Raw genomic sequence first — 16,151 nt, 5'->3', positions numbered from 1 at the left:
TTGCGTGCGCTCTGCAGTGTCTGGCTGTGACGGCATAAAGATGAGACGAGTTCATGTCCAATGAACTCGGCGCACCTCATACACGTCACTGACAGCGTGGGAAAATTCTCACGCTGAAGCGCTGAGTGCAGGAGAATTCTCCCACGCTGTCAGTGACGTGCATAAGGTGAGCTCATGTCCAATGAACTCAGCTCACCTCCTGCACGTCACTGACAGCGTGGGAGAATTCTCCTGCACTCAGCGCTTCAGCGTGAGAATTCTCCCACGCTGAAGCGCTGAGTGCAGGAGAATTTTCCCACGCTGTCAGTGACGTGCATAAGGTGAGCTCATGTCCAATGAACTCAGCTCACCTCCTGCACGTCACTGACAGCGTGGGAGAATTCTCCTGCACTCAGCGCTTCAGCGTGAGAATTCTCCCACGCTGAAGCGCTGAGTGCAGGAGAATTTTCCCACGCTGTCAGTGACGTGCATGAGGTGAGCCGAGTTCATTGGACATTAACTCGGCTCATCTGGATGCCCTCACAGAGAGACACTGTGGAGCGCAAGCAAGCCTGCGCTTCTCAGTGTCTGCGGGATGACAGGCTGGATGGCAGCGTTCTGCTGCGGTCCAGCCTGTCATCTCGATGTAGCAGAGCTGAAGCTGTCATGGGAACCACGGAAAGGTAAGGATGATGTTGCTTTATTATTTTTCTTTTATTTCAGGAGATCGTTGGCTTCAGCTGGAATGGGTGTGATGGTAAGTATGGTTTAATTTAGAACAATAAAGAATTGTGTGTTTATTTCAATTAAAGGACTTTTTCCTGGGTGTTGTGTTTTTTTTAAATACTTTACTAGAAATTCATGGTGGTCATGTCTAATATTGGCGTGACCCCATGAATTTTGGGCTTAGGGCCAGCTGATAATGCCAAGCTGGCCCTAACCCCTTTATTACCCAGTGAGCCACCGCATCAGGGCCCTGGATGAGTTGGGTACAGCGCCAGAAGATGGCGCTTCTATGAACGCGCCATTTTCCGGGGTGGCTGCGGACTGCAATTTGCAGCGGGGGTGGCCCAGAAAGCTTGGGCCTCCCTGCGCTGCGGATTCCAGCCCCCAGCTGCATAGTTGTACCTGGCTGGACACAAAAACAGGGCGAAGCCCCACGTCAATTTTCTTTAAATTATTTCATGAAATAATTAAGAAAAAAAGGGCTTCCCTATATTGTTGTGTCCGGCCAGGTACAAATAGGCAGCTGGTGGTTGGGGGCAGCCCGTTCCTGCCTGCTGCACCTGACTGGACACAAATATAGTGCGAAGCCCCACGTCAATTTTTTTTTAATTATTTCATGAATTTCCTGAAATAATTTAAAAAAATTGAAGTGGGGCTTCGCACTATATTTGTGTCCAGCCAGGTACAGCAGGCAGGAACGGGCTGCCCCCAACCACCAGCTGACTATTTGTACCTGGCCGGACACAACAATATAGGGAAGGCCTTTTTTTCTTAATTATTTCATGAATTTCATGAAATAATTAAAAAAAAAATACGTGGGGCTTCGCCCTATTTTTGTGTCCAGCCAGGTACAACTAGGCAGCTGGGGGCTGGAATCTGCAGCGCAGGGAGGCCCAAGCTTTCTGGGCCCCCCCCGCTGCAAATTGCAGTCCGCAGCCACCCCGGAAAATGGCGCGTTCATAGAAGCGCCATCTTCTGGCGCTGTACCCAACTCATCCAGGGCCCTGGTGCGGTGGCTCACTGGGTAATAAAGGGGTTAGGGCCAGCTTGGTATTATCAACTGGCCCCAAGCCCAAAATTCATGGGGTCACGCCAGTATTAGACATGACCGCCATGAATTTCTAGTAAAGTATTTAAAAAAAACACAACACCCAGAATAAAGTCCTTTAATTGAAATAAACACACAATTCTTTATTGTTCTAAATTAAACTATACTTACCATCACGCCCATTCCAGCTGAAGCCAACGATCTCCTGCAATAAAAGAAAAATAATAAACCAACCTCATCCTTACCTTTCCATGGTTCCCACGACAGCTTCAGCTCTGCTACATCGAGATGACAGGCTGGACCGCAGCAGAACGCTGCCATCCAGCCTGTCATGCCGCAGACACTGAGAAGAGCAGGCATGCTTGCGCTCCTCAGTGTCTCGCTGTGACGGCATCCAGATGAGCCGAGTTCATGTCCAATGAACTCAGCTCACCTCATGCACGTCACTGACAGCGTGGGAAAATTCTCACGCTGAAGTGCTGAGTGCAGGAGAATTGTCCCACGCTGTCAGTGACGTGCATGAGGTGAGCTCATGTCCAATGAACTCAGCTCACCTCATGCACCTCACTGACAGCGTGGGAAAATTCTCCTGCACTCAGCGCTTCAGCGTGAGAATTCTCCCACGCTGTAAGTGACGTGCATGAGGTGCGCCGAGTTCATTGGACATGAACTCGTCTCATCTTTATGCCGTCACAGCCAGACACTGCAGAGCGCAAGCAAGCCGGCGCTTCTCAGTGTCTGCGGGATGACAGGCTGGATGGCGGCGTTCTGCTGCGGTCCAGCCTGTCATCTCGATGTAGCAGAGCTGAAGATGTCGTGGGAACCATGGAAAGGTAAGGATGAGGTTGCTTTATTATTTTATTTTTATTACAGGAGATCGTTGGCTTCAGCTGGAATGGGCGTGATGGTAAGTATGGTTTAATTTAGAACAATAAAGAATTGTGTCTTTATTTCAATTAAAGGACTTTATTCTGGGTGTTTGTGTTTTTTCTAACTTTGACTATGGGGTTAGTAATGGGGGTGTCTTATAGACGCCTCTCCATTACTAACCTGGGCTTGATGTCAGCTGGCATTATAAGCTGACATCAACCCCAGCCCTATTACCCCCTGCCACCGCACCAGGGCAGCGTGGAAGAGCGAGGCTAAGTGCCAGAATTGGCGCATCCTATGAATGCGCCATTTCTGGGGCGGCTGACGGCTGGTGTTTCTAGCCTGGGAGGGGGCCAATATTCATGGCTACTTTCCTGGGCTATTAATATCAGCCCCAGCTGTCTGCCTAGCCTTTGCTAGCTATTAAATTAGGGGGGACCCCACGTCATTTTTTTTTGGGGGGGTCCCCCATTTTAATAGCTAGTAAAGGCTATGTATTCAGCTGGGGGCTGATATTAGTAGCCTGGGAAGCTCCGTGGGTATTACCCCCTTCCCAGGCTTCAAACATCTGCCCCAGCTGTCTGCTTAACCTCCGCTAGAGCCTAAAATTAAGGGGAACCCCACGCCAATTTTTTTAATAATAAATCCTTTATTTTAATACTAAATGACAAGTACAGTAACCAACACTGTCACTGTACTTCATATATATGTGACTGACATGTTTCTATCTATCTAATCTATGTGTGAAGCTCTATTCTGTCTGTTATAAATTGTCGGGTACAGATGCTGAATTGCCGGCCGGCTTTCTTAAAGAGACGGTGCATGAAAACACTATTATTTTTTTTAATAAATCCTTTACACTAAATGACAAGTACAGTAAGCAACACTGTCACTGTACTTCATATATATGTGACTGACATGTTTCTATCTATCTAATCTATGTGTGATTCTCTATTCCTTCTATTCTAAATTGTTGGGTACAGATGCTGAATTGCCGGCCGGCTTTTTTAAAGAGACGGTGCATGAAAACACTATTATTTTTTTTGATAAATCCTTTACACTAAATGACAAGTACAGTAATCAACACTGTCACTGTACTTCATATATATGTGACTGACATGTTTCTATCTATCTAATCTATGTGTGATTCTCTATTCCTTCTATTCTAAATTGTCGGGTACCGCTGCTGAATTGCCGGCCGGCTTTTTTAAAGAGACGGTGCATGAAAACACTATTATTTTTTTTGATAAATCCTTTACGCTAAATGACAAGTACAGTAAGCAGCACTTTCACTGTACTTCGTATATATGTGGCTGACATGTTTATATCTATCTAATCTATGTGTGAAGCTCTATTCTTTCGGTTCTAAATTGTCGGGTACCGGTGTATGCCGCTGCTGAATTGCCGGCTTTTCATGTTTCACTGTTGGCACTGTTCCCATCGATTTGGGCAATCACTGTAATGCCACAACCACCATGGCTGTGGCATTACAGTGAGTGGCAGACAATCCCTGCATGATTGGTGCTCTAAATAGCACCAGACATGCAGGACACGCTTTTGGTGCACGAACAGTTATCGAACATAACCTCGAACAGCCGAATTTTTTGCAAATCGTTCGGGTTCGTCGAACAACTCGAACACCGGCCAAAACAGCTCGAATTTGAGATTGGCGAACAGTTCTAGTCGAACACCGCTCATCTCTAATAATAAAGCAACATCATCCTTACCTTTCCATGGTTCCCACGACAGCTTCAGCTCTGCTATATTCACATGACAGGCTGGAGCGCAGCAGAACGCTGTCATCCAGCTTGCAACGCCACAGACACTGAGAAGCGCAGGCATGCTTGTGCTCCTCAGTGTCTCGCTGTGACGGCATCCAGAAGAGCCGAGGTCATGTCCAATGAACTCAGCTCACCTCATGCACGTCATTAACAGAGTGGGAAAATGCTCCTGCGCATGCGGTCAGTGCAGGAGAATTTTCCCACGCTGTCAGTGACGTGCATGAGGTGAGCTCATGTCCAATGAACTCAGCTCAAATCATGTACGTCACTGACAGCGTGGGAGAATTGCCTACGCTCTGCAGTGTCTATGAAGGATGGCATGCTGGATGGCAGCGCTCAGCTGCCATCCAGCCTGTCATCTCAATGCCAACCCAGCGTGGGAGAACTCTCCTGCTGAAGCGCTGAGCGCTGATAATTTTCCCACGCTGTCAGTGACGTGTATGAGGTGAGCCAAGTTTATTGGACATGAGCTCACCTCATGCACGTCACTGACAGCGTGGGAAAATTCTCCTGCACTCACCGCATGCGCAGGAGAATTTTCCCACGCTGTCAGTGACGTGCATGAGGTGAGCTGAGTTCATTGGACATGACCTCGGCTCATCTTTATGCCGTCACAGCCAGACACTGCAAAGCGCAGGCATGCCTGCGCTTCTCAGTGTCTGCCGCATGGCAAGCTGGATGGCAGCGTTCTGTTGCGATCCAGCCTGTCATGTGAATGTAGCAGAGCTGAAGCTGTCGTGGGAACCATGGAAAGGTAAGGATGATGTTGCTTTATTATTTTTCATTTATTGCAGGAGATCATTGGCTTCAGCTGGAATGGGCGTGATGGTAAGTATGGTTTAATTTAGAACAATAAAGAATTGTGTCTTTATTTCAATTAAAGGACTTTATTCTGGGTGTTTGTGTTTTTTTTTTTATCTTTGACTATGGGGTTAGTAATGGGGGTGTCTTATAGATGCCTCTCCATTACTAACCTGGGCTTGATGTCAGCTGGCATTATAAGCTGACATCAACCCCAGCCCTATTACCCCACTGCCACTGCTACAGGGCAGTGGGAAGAGCGAGGCTAAGTGCCAGAATTGGCGCCTCCCATGGATGCGCCATTTCTGGGGCGGCTGACGGCTGGTGTTTCTAGCCTGGGAGGGGGCCAATATTCATGGCACCCTTCCAGAGCTATTAATATCAGCCCCCAGCTGTCTGCCTAGCCTTTGCTAACTATTAAAATAGGGGGGACCCCACGTCATTTTTTGGGGGTTCCCCATTTTAATAGCTAGTAAAGGCTAGGCATTCAGCTGGGGGCTGATATTAGTAGCCTGGGAAGCTCCGTGGGTATTACCCCCTTCCCAGGCTTCAAACAACTGCCCCAGCCATCTGATTAACCTCCGCTAGAGGCTAAAATTAAGGGGAACCCCACGCCAACTTTTTTTTTAATAAATCCTTTATTTTAACACTAAATGACAAGTACAGTAATCAACACTATCACTGTACTTCTTATATATGTGACTGACATGTTTCTATGTATCTAATCTATGTGTGATGCTCTATTCTTTCTATTCTAAATTGTCGGGTACCGATGCTGAATTGTCGGCAGGCTTTTTTAAAGAGACGGTGCATGAAAACACTATTATTTTTTTTAATAAATCCTTTAACATTAAATGACAAGTACAGTAAGCAACACTGTCACTGTACTTCTTATATATGTGACTGACATGTTTCTATCTATCTAATATATGTGTGATGCTCTATTCTTTCTGTTCTAAATTGTCGGGTACCGGTGTATGCCGCTGCTGAATTGCCGGCTTTTCATATGTCACTGTGAGCACTGTTCCCATCGATTTGGGCAACCACTGTAATGCCACAACCACCATGGCTGTGGCATTACAGTGAGTGGAAGACAATCCCTGCATGATTGGTGCTCTAAATAGCGCCAGACATGCAGGACATGCTTTTGGTGCATGAACAGTTATCGAACATAACCTCGAACAGCCGAATTTTTTGCAAATCGTTCGCGCTCGTTGAACGACTCGAACACCACCCAAAACAGCTCGAATTTGAGATTGGCGAACAGTTCTAGTCGAACACCGCTCATCTCTACTTCGCAACAATTCAAATAACTAAAACATGTGTAAACACTATTCAAATTATAGTCAGTTACAGAAATTGCACTACAAAATCTGGTCCTCATTCAGTGAAAACTTTTTTGATTGTCTCTTGTACGCCTTTGTAACATCCCTGAAGACGTGCTGGCATGGCTTACCACCTCCCACCATGCAAGACCGCCATCTTACCTATCAATCCAGGCTGCACACTTTGCTCCAGTACCTGCTGTGTCTCTTGTCTGATTGCTTACGGAGGCGGTGTGGCTACTGTGTGCGCACTCCTAATGCCTCCCCAGCCTATTGCTGTGAGTTACTGGATACTTAAACCCCCTCCACCCAGTAGGGGGTGCCCGAGCAACACTTTCATTCAGTGTGTTCTGTGCACCTGAGTTGCCAGGTCCTGTCCTGTATCTTGTCTGTTTCCGCCACCCTGGGGGCTGTATACCCAGGCCTGTTACCTGTGTCTGTGACTTCTCGTCTGTTCCGCCACCCTGGGGGCTGAGTTCCCAGGCTCGTTCCTGTATCTTGTTCCTGGTTCAGTTCCTGTCTTAACAGTGTCCTATCCCGTTACCTGTTTGTCTCTATGTCCGAACCTTCCCTTTTCCTGCAGTGTCTAAACCTGCACCTGACTTCAACTCGTTGTCTCTTTACTTCTGTTTGTGAGTTTTGTGTCCACTCGCTACTTCATTGTAAGTACCTTGTGTGTATCTGGTTCCGCTTGTCCCGTTTCCCTGCCTCCGTATCTACCTCCTGTGTTCTAACTATCTTCCTGTATTTTCCAGTCTGTTCCATGTGAACAAAGCCCTATCCTATCTGCCTGCATCTTCTGCTCTGTTCTGCTCTGCTTGTTCACTGCACCTGCGGTTCCGCTCTGCTCTGCTTGTTCACTGCACCTGCGGTTCCGCTCTGCTCGGCTTGTTCACCGCACCTGCGGTTCCGCTCTGCTCTGCTTGTACACCGCACCTGCTGTTATGCTCTTCTCTGCTTGTTCACCGCACCTGCGGTTCCGCTCTGCTCTGCTTGTTCACCGCACCTGCGGTTTTGCTCCGCTCTGCTTGTTCACCGCACCTGCAGTTTCGCTCTGCTCTGTTTTTTCACCGCACCGGCGGTTCTGCTCTGCTTGTTCACCGCATCTGCAGTTTCACTCTCCTCTGCTGTCCACCACACCTGCAGATTTGCTCTGCTCTGCCCCTCCTGTCCTCCACGCCTGCGGTTCTCCTCTGCTAGTCCACCGCACCTGCGGCTCCGCTCCTGTGTCCCAGTCTGTACTGGTCCCTATCCTGCCTGCTTTCCTACCTGCCAGTACCCGCCTGTCTGCATGCCAGCCGTGCCTGCCAGTGCCCACCTGTCTGCATACCAGCCGTGCCTGCCAATACCCACCTGTCTACATACCAGCCGTGCCAGCCAGTACCCACCTGTCTATATGCCAGCCTAACCTGCCTGTTCCTGCATTCCCCAATGTGGGTCAACAGCTGTGACCGGGGTCTGACCTGGAGAAGCACCTGGTCCCTCTGCTCGGTTCCTCCCTGGTTCACGGAGTCGAATGAGCCGCCGTGTGACCTTGGTTGGACCAAGTTTATACTTAGTTATGTCCCTCCAGGCACTCCTCGGTTCATGGTCCAGTGGGATCACTAACCACGCTCATGCCAGTTAGTCCGGGCGTGAGCGTAACAACCTGCATCGGATCATCTCCTACAATTATCCAACAGTAATATGCAAGCATTGATGGATTCCATTTTCTTTGATATATTTTCTCCATAGCCGCAATTTGTTGGTGAAATCTCTCACCATGCTCGTCGCTCACTGCTCCGCAGTTAGGTGGAAAAAAGTCTAGATGTGAATGTAAGAAAAGAATCTTTAAGGGCATGTTACAGCCAAAATCCTTATATGTTTTGAGGAATTTTTCCACCAACCCTTCATAGTTATCTGCTCTTGAGTTTCTCAAAAACTTAGTTACCACTAATGCGAATGCTACCCATGAAGCCTTTTTCTTGCAATGCAATAAACAGAGAAAATTCTCAACTTGAAGAAGCTTAACAATCTGAGGTCCAATAAAGACTCCTTCCTTTATCTTTGCTTCACTCAACCTTGGAAATTTATCGAGATACTTGAATGCGCTTTTGCATTTTTATCCATTGCCTTTACAAAGTACTTCATTAGGCCCAACTTGATATGCAATGGTGGTAACAAAATCTTATGTGGGTCAACGAGTGCTGGATGCAGGACATTTTTACTCCCTGGCTGAAGTGAATGTCGGAGAGGCCAGTCTCTTTTATTTTTGTGATATTCTCTTGCACGACTATCTTTCTCATGCAGAAAGCAGCAGTACTTTGTGTATCCATCCTGGAGACCAAGTAAGAGGGCAACCACCTTTAAGTCATCACAGAGGGGCCAAAAATGTTGGTAATAGTTCAGGCAACTCAATAGCTATTTCATGTTGTCATAGGTTTCCTTCATGTGAACTGCATAACCTACTGGAATTGAAGGTAGTACATTGCCATTATGCAGCAAGATGGATTTTAGGCTTGTTTTGGGCCATTCAATGAAGATCTCCATTCCTCTGGATTATGAAGTATCTTCAGAGCTTCCATTAAACTGTTGATGTTGTTGCATGCCACAAGATCGCCCCCCCATGAAGAAGTATTGGACAAGATCTTTATCACTGTTGCGGAATAAAAAAATCTGAACATCTCCCGCTAGAAGCTTCCACTGCTGTAGCCTGGAACCTAAGAGCTCAGCCTTGCTCTTGGGCAGATCCAAATCTCTATCAAGATTGTTCAGTTCACTTTGTGTTATAATTTGTCTTTCAGTTGAGGTTGCTGACAGTCTGGGTCATGAGAGGAAGATGCTTCATGATACAAAGTGCCCTTTTCTTCCTCACTTAACTTGACTTAAATTGTTTCTGGTGCTTTTGGAACTGGCAGTTCTTCTGTATGTGATACTGGGCATATTGCAGATGGAATATTTGGATATGCAAAGTCCGCTTCTTCCTTGAAACTCCTTTCCTAATGGGGGCACCATGCAGAAATAGCAATTGACTATGAGATTGGTTGGCTCCTTCCAGATCATTGGGATTACAAAAGGCATAGATTGCCTCTTCCTATGCAACCACTGGGTAAGATGTGATGCACATCTATTGCCGCATATGTGTGGAGCCTAACTCTGCCTAACTCCTATCATGATCTCCTATTCTGCAGCCAAAATACAGGTTTAAGCTAAGAAATCCTAAAACTGTATACCTTTCACAGAGAGCTTTTATAAAAGTAGGTGATGTAATTGTAATTGGTATTACGTCATCGGAGCTAAGTTCTGTTTTTTGATTGGTCACCCTAAGATGATAGAATACTGAAGGCTCAGTAGACTAAATAGATGATGTAATAGACAATGCCATAATGATGAAGAAATAATAAAGATGCATTTTTTAAATAAGCCTGCATGAAAGGTGTCATAAGTAATTACAGCCTCCTCTGGATCTTTAAAATTAGCACTAATCAGCAAATTTAAGCATCATATCTGTTATCAGCACCACAAAATTAGTTTCAACTGTTTTCGTCTCTGAACCAATTTGGCTATAGGACAGCATTCCCTGCCATTTTATCCTGCTGTTTAACATCAAATTTCCAGGGCAGACTATTTTATAAGTAAAGTGAAGATTTGTAATTACTGAAAGCAAGCAGAGATATTGAAGACTACTGAGAACTATTTATCCATTATTCATATAGAGCACACATGGTAAACATTGGTCTGCGGACCAAATCTTGCCCATAGGGTGATTATATTTGGCCTGTGACGCCGGCACCGCCCTTCTTCCCCACCTGGCATCGCACTTTCAACTGGATGCTGATACAGTGGAAAGCAATGATGGAGGAGGGAAGCCATCTGCTCCCTCCCCCATCATTCTTTGTCTGTTCAGAGCACTTGCTTCTGAGACTGAAGGAGCAGGGAACAAGGAGAAGTGAGTATACAAACATTATTTTAATATGGAGCCCATTATACTGTATGGAGGACTATGTGGGGCCATTATACTGTATGGAGGACTATGTGTGGCCTATTATACTGTATGGAGGACTATGTGGGGCCCATTGTTCTGTATGGAAGACTATGTGGGGCCCATTATACTGTATGGAGGACTATGTGGGGCCATTATACTGTATGGAGAACATTGTGGGGCCATTATACTGTATAGAGGACTATGTGAGGCCCATTATACTGTATGGAGGACTATGTTGGGCTATTATACTGTATGGAGGACTATGTGGGGCTATTATACTGTATGGAGGACTATGTGGGGCCATTATACTGTATGGAGGACTATGTGAGGCCCATTATACTGTATGGAGGACTATGTGGGCCTATAATACTGTATGGAGGACTATGTGGGGCTATTACATTATATGTAGGACTCTGTGGGGTCCATTATTCTGTATGGAGGAGTATGTGGGGCCTGTTAGTTTGTATGGAAGCCTGTGTGGGGTAATTATATTGCATGGAGGACTATGTGGGGCCATTATACTGTATGAAGGCCTATGTGGGGCCATTATATTGTATGGAGGATTATGTGAGGCCATTAGGCCATTATACTATATTATTATATCATTATATTATATGTAGGACTATATGGGGTCCATTATTCTCTATGGAGGAGTATGTGGGACTCATTGTTTTGTATGGAAGACTGTGTGGGGCCATTATATTGTATGGAGGACTATGTGGAACCCATTGTACTGTATGGAAGAATATGTGGGGCCATTATACTGTATGGAGGACTATGTGAGGCCCATTATACTGTGTGGAGGACTATGTAGGGCCATTATACTGTATGGAGGACTATATGGGGCCCATTATACTGTGTCGATGGTTGCGTGGGGATCACAGTTGGGGCATCATACTGTGTTGTGGTTTCCATACTTTGCTTAGGGGGTACAGTAGGGTCATCATGCAGGGCATGTGGAGAGTATTGGGGTGGAATCCACTGTGGGGGTATCATACTGTGTTTGGGGGGGAAATTTGTTGACATTATACTTTATTATCTGTATTATTTATTAGTTCAAGTTTTTTTATTATTACATATTTAAATTAGGCCATTGGGCCATATTCTTTTACTGCTCTTACATAACATATATTATTATAGTATGCCCTATTTCTGATTATCTGTTTATTTTATTCTAAGATCTATTAATTAAAATGTACTTTGTTTGTGGGACAACCCCTTTAAGTTTGTTTCTATAATGTCTGTGAAGCGCTGCGGAATATGTTGGCGCTATATAAAAAAAAACATTATTATTATTTATTATTATATGAAATGGTTAATTCTTATATATGGTGATAAGGAAAAACTTCCTCAATTGTACAGATTTTTTTTAATAAATATCATGGTTGGCCCGTGACTTTGTCCAAGTTTTTAATTTTGGCCCAATATGTATCTGAGTTTGACCTCCCTGATATAGAGCAATGCTGCAAAAGAATCCAAATGAAAGGTATTAAATCAATTAGTTGTCCATATAATGAATGGATAACATAGTGCCACCATAGAAAGACCACTCACACTAATAAATAGGAGTTGTGAGTGAGTGACTGACCAACTTTTATGGCGTTTACTTTTAGGTTATATCTTGGACACTATAGCTCTTGCAATGTTTGACACTGTTATATTGTGAATTTTCACAGAATAATGTAGCATAATACATGTTAAATAGGAAAGCAAAACAGATCTACAAGGTCGAACTAATATACTTAAGAGTTTGTTCTCTCCTTTTTGCAAACAATGTGACCTAGTGCTGAACCATGGTAACGAAACCTTTCAAGTTCGAAAAACATAAAGAAATAAGGATCTTCTCCATGTAATTATAAGTAAAAATAGATTGCTGTATCACACTGCTTCCTAGGAAAAAAAAGAGCCATCTCTACTCATTTTTGCGTAGTCTCTTGTTATTAGGGTATATCAAAATATAATATATCTGAAACAGTTGAAAATTTAATGATCGGCCTAGTAAAGATAAAATTAAATATGTATGCATTAACTATATCTTTCACAGGTCCACAGTCAGGAGAATACAAGGACTTGGTAAGAGGGGTCCAAACTCATCTGTTGGTTGACATTTACCAATTGTTATGTTTCACTTACACAAACAATTGTTCAACCGACAAATGACAAATGATAACATCTGCATAACAGCGTGGCAAATCAGGGATGTTCATGGGCAGAGCCGATTTTTTGACGCAACAATCCGGAACACCAAACACGAACCCGAATTTCAAATTCACTCAACACTAGTCAGAATTTTCAGTTGACAGGCGGATGTGCTTATCGGTTATAATTCCACCGGTGGCACTAAAAACCCGCTCTGACAATACGCTAGCGGCAGGACAGGCCAGGACTTCCAAGATGTAGAGAGCCAGTTCATGCCACGTGTCCAACTTGGATACCCAATAATTATAAGGCACAGAGGAATCATGGAGGACGTTGGTACGGTCGGCAATGTACTACCTCAGCATCTTCCGCAACTTTTCCCTCCTTGACAGAGTACCCCGTGCATCAAGGCTTGTGCTATGGGAGTGTCTGAGAAAACTGTCCCAGAACTTTGACAGTGTTCCTCTGCCTCTGCTGGATTGCATTTGTGTCTCTCTCGCCTGTACTTCTTGGTTGTCCAACGAACTGTGACCTCTGCCGCCAGTGTTTTCAGATGGGAATTTTATAAATAATTCTGCAACAAGGGCCTTCTGGTACTGCCTCATTCTATTAGGCTTGTCCGGCGTGTGAATAAGAGACAGAAAGTTCTCCTTGTAGTGTGGGTCTAGAAGCGTCACTAATCAGTAATGACTGTCACCCAAAATTTGAACAATGCAAGGGTCATGTGAAAAGCAGCATAACATAAACTCAGCCATGTGTGCCAGACTGCAAAGAGGCAAGACTTCCGTGTCCTCACCAAGAGGACGACTGACCATGCTCTCCTCCTCATCCTCCTCCTCCCTGTCCTCAGGCGATCCACACTGAACAGACGGTACGACAGTTATGCAGGTAGTACCGTCTATAGCACAGGAAACCAGCTCCTGTTCTTCCTCTTCCTCCTCCCCTTTCTCATTGTCACCCAATCCACATTGGGATGAGATGAGGCTGGGCTGTGTTATCACCCTGCATGGTTCCTTGCTCCATCTTATCGTGCTCCACCTGCAATGCATCCTCTTTAATGTGAGCAAAGAGCGTTTCAAAAAACAGACAAGCAGAATCGTGAGGCTAATTATGGCGTCATCACTGCTCACCATCTTGATGGAGTCTTCAAAGTTTTGGAGGATGGCACAGATGTCTGACATCCATGTCCACTCCTGAGGTCTTATGTGTCGAGTCTGACCTGAATATCGACTGCCTTGTTGATGCTGATAGTCAACTGCTGCCCTGTTATGCTCACAAATCCTTCCCAACATCTGCAATGTAGAGTTCCAACACGTGGGACATCGCACACCAGTTGGTGAGCTGGAAGTCATTTGATCAGGGTCATTTGGATGCTTTTAGTTGTCATTAAGATTTAAAAAGAGAAAACACAGTAGTTTGACAATAAATGGCTTCACCCAACCAATAACCATGAATGGAGAAAAAGTTTTTTTGTTATCATTCATATTTTCTGAAACAAGGCAAAGAAATGAAAAATTCTGCCGGGGTATGTAAACTTTTGAGCACAACTGTATGTCTATATATTGGCCACATAGCGTACTTGTGCACCTGTATATTAATTTAATACTAATGTGGGTCCTATTTTTTCTATTTTCTTTTGAGGTATTTTCTCTTTTTTTTCTGAAAAAAAATGTTATAATTTTTAGTCTGCACACAAATTAGCAAATAAGCGTGCTAAATAACTAAATCTTATAAGTTTTGTGTATTTGACGGTAATACTGTTTAAAATTCATAGATTTATTGTTCTTATGTGCAGTCATGGCCAAAAGTGTTAACACCCTTGAAATTGCTCCAGAAAATGAAGTATTTCTCCCAGAAAATTATTGCAATTACACATGTTTTGTTATACATGTTTATTTCCTTTGGGTGTATTGGAACAACACAAAAAAAAATAAAAAAAGGCAAATTGGACATCATTTTACAAAAAAACTCAAAAATGGGCTGGACAAAATTATTGACAGCCTCAACTTAATATTTGATTGCACACCCTTTGGAATATATAACTGCAATCAACCGCTTCCTATACCATCAATAAACTTCTTACACTTCTCAAGTGAAATTTTGGACCACTCTTCTTTTGCAAACTGCTCCAGGTTTTTCATATTTGGAGGACGCCTTCTGCTAACAGCAATGTTAAGATCTCTCCACAGCTGTTCAATGGGATTTAGATTCGGAATCAGAACTCTCTAGCGCTTTTTTCCATTAATTTCTGGGTGCTTCTTGAAATATGTTTGGGGTGGCCCTGCTGGAAGACCCATGTCCTAGTACACAAACCAAGCTTTCTGACACTGGGCACTACATTGTGACCCAGAATCCTTTGGTAATCTTCAGATTTCATGATGCCTTGCACACAATCAAGGTACCCAGTGAAAGAGACAGCAAAACAACCCCAAAACATCTTTGAACCTTGAAGAAGGAAGTGCTCAAATATGTACATATATGAATATACACAGCGGGAAAAATAAGTATTTGATATACTGCCGATTTTACAAATTTTCCCACCTACAAAGAATGGAGAGGTCTGTAATTTTTATCGTAGGTACACTTCAACTGCGAGAGACAGAATATAAAAAATAAAATCCAAAAAATCACATTGTATGACTTTTACATAATTAATTAGCATTTTATTGCATGAAATAAGTATTTGATCACCTGCCAACCAGCAAGAATTCTGTCTCTCACAGACCTGTTAGTTTTTCTTTAGGAAGCCCTTCTACTCTGCACTCATTACTTGCATTAATTGCACCTGTTTGAACTCGTTAACAGTATAAAAGAAACCTGTCCACACACTCAATCAACCAAGCTCCAACCTCTCCACCATGGCCAAGAGCAAAGAGCTGTCTGGCCCATGTATGTAAATATATGTATCTATATATATATAATCCTTCCACATAAATATCACATGATTAATGCCCCCACTGGTTTAATTCCCCACACATATATCTATATACACTGCTCAAAAAATAAAGGGAACACTCAAATAACACATAATGGATCTGAATGAATGAAATATTCTCATTGAATACTTTGTTCTGTACAAAGTTGAATGTGCTGACAACAAAATCACACAAAAATCATCAATGAAAATCAAATTTATTAACCAATGGAGGCCTGGATTTGGAGTCACCCACAAACTTAAAGTGGAAAAACACACTACAGGCTGATCTAACTTTGATGTAATGTCTTTAAAACAAGTCAAAATGAGGCTCAATATTGTGTGTGGCCTCCACGTGCCTGTATGACCTCCCTACAACGCCTGGGCATGCTCCTGATGAGGTTGCAGATGGTCTCCTGTGGGATCTCCTCCCAGACCTGGACGAAAGCATTCGCCAACTCCTGGACAGTCTGTGGACATTGGTGGATGGAGCGAGACATGATGTCCCAGATGTGCTCAATCGGATTCAGGTCTGGGGAACGGGCAAGCCAGTCCATAGCTTCAATGCCTTCATCTTACAGGAATTGCTGACTCACTCCAGCCA

The sequence above is a fragment of the Phyllobates terribilis genome, unplaced genomic scaffold, assembly GCF_046119375.1.
Source record: "Phyllobates terribilis strain yellow unplaced genomic scaffold, ASM4611937v1 Scaffold_13__5_contigs__length_258822181, whole genome shotgun sequence".
NCBI lineage: Eukaryota > Metazoa > Chordata > Amphibia > Anura > Dendrobatidae > Phyllobates > Phyllobates terribilis.
Note: the sequence above shows the minus strand (reverse complement) of the source record.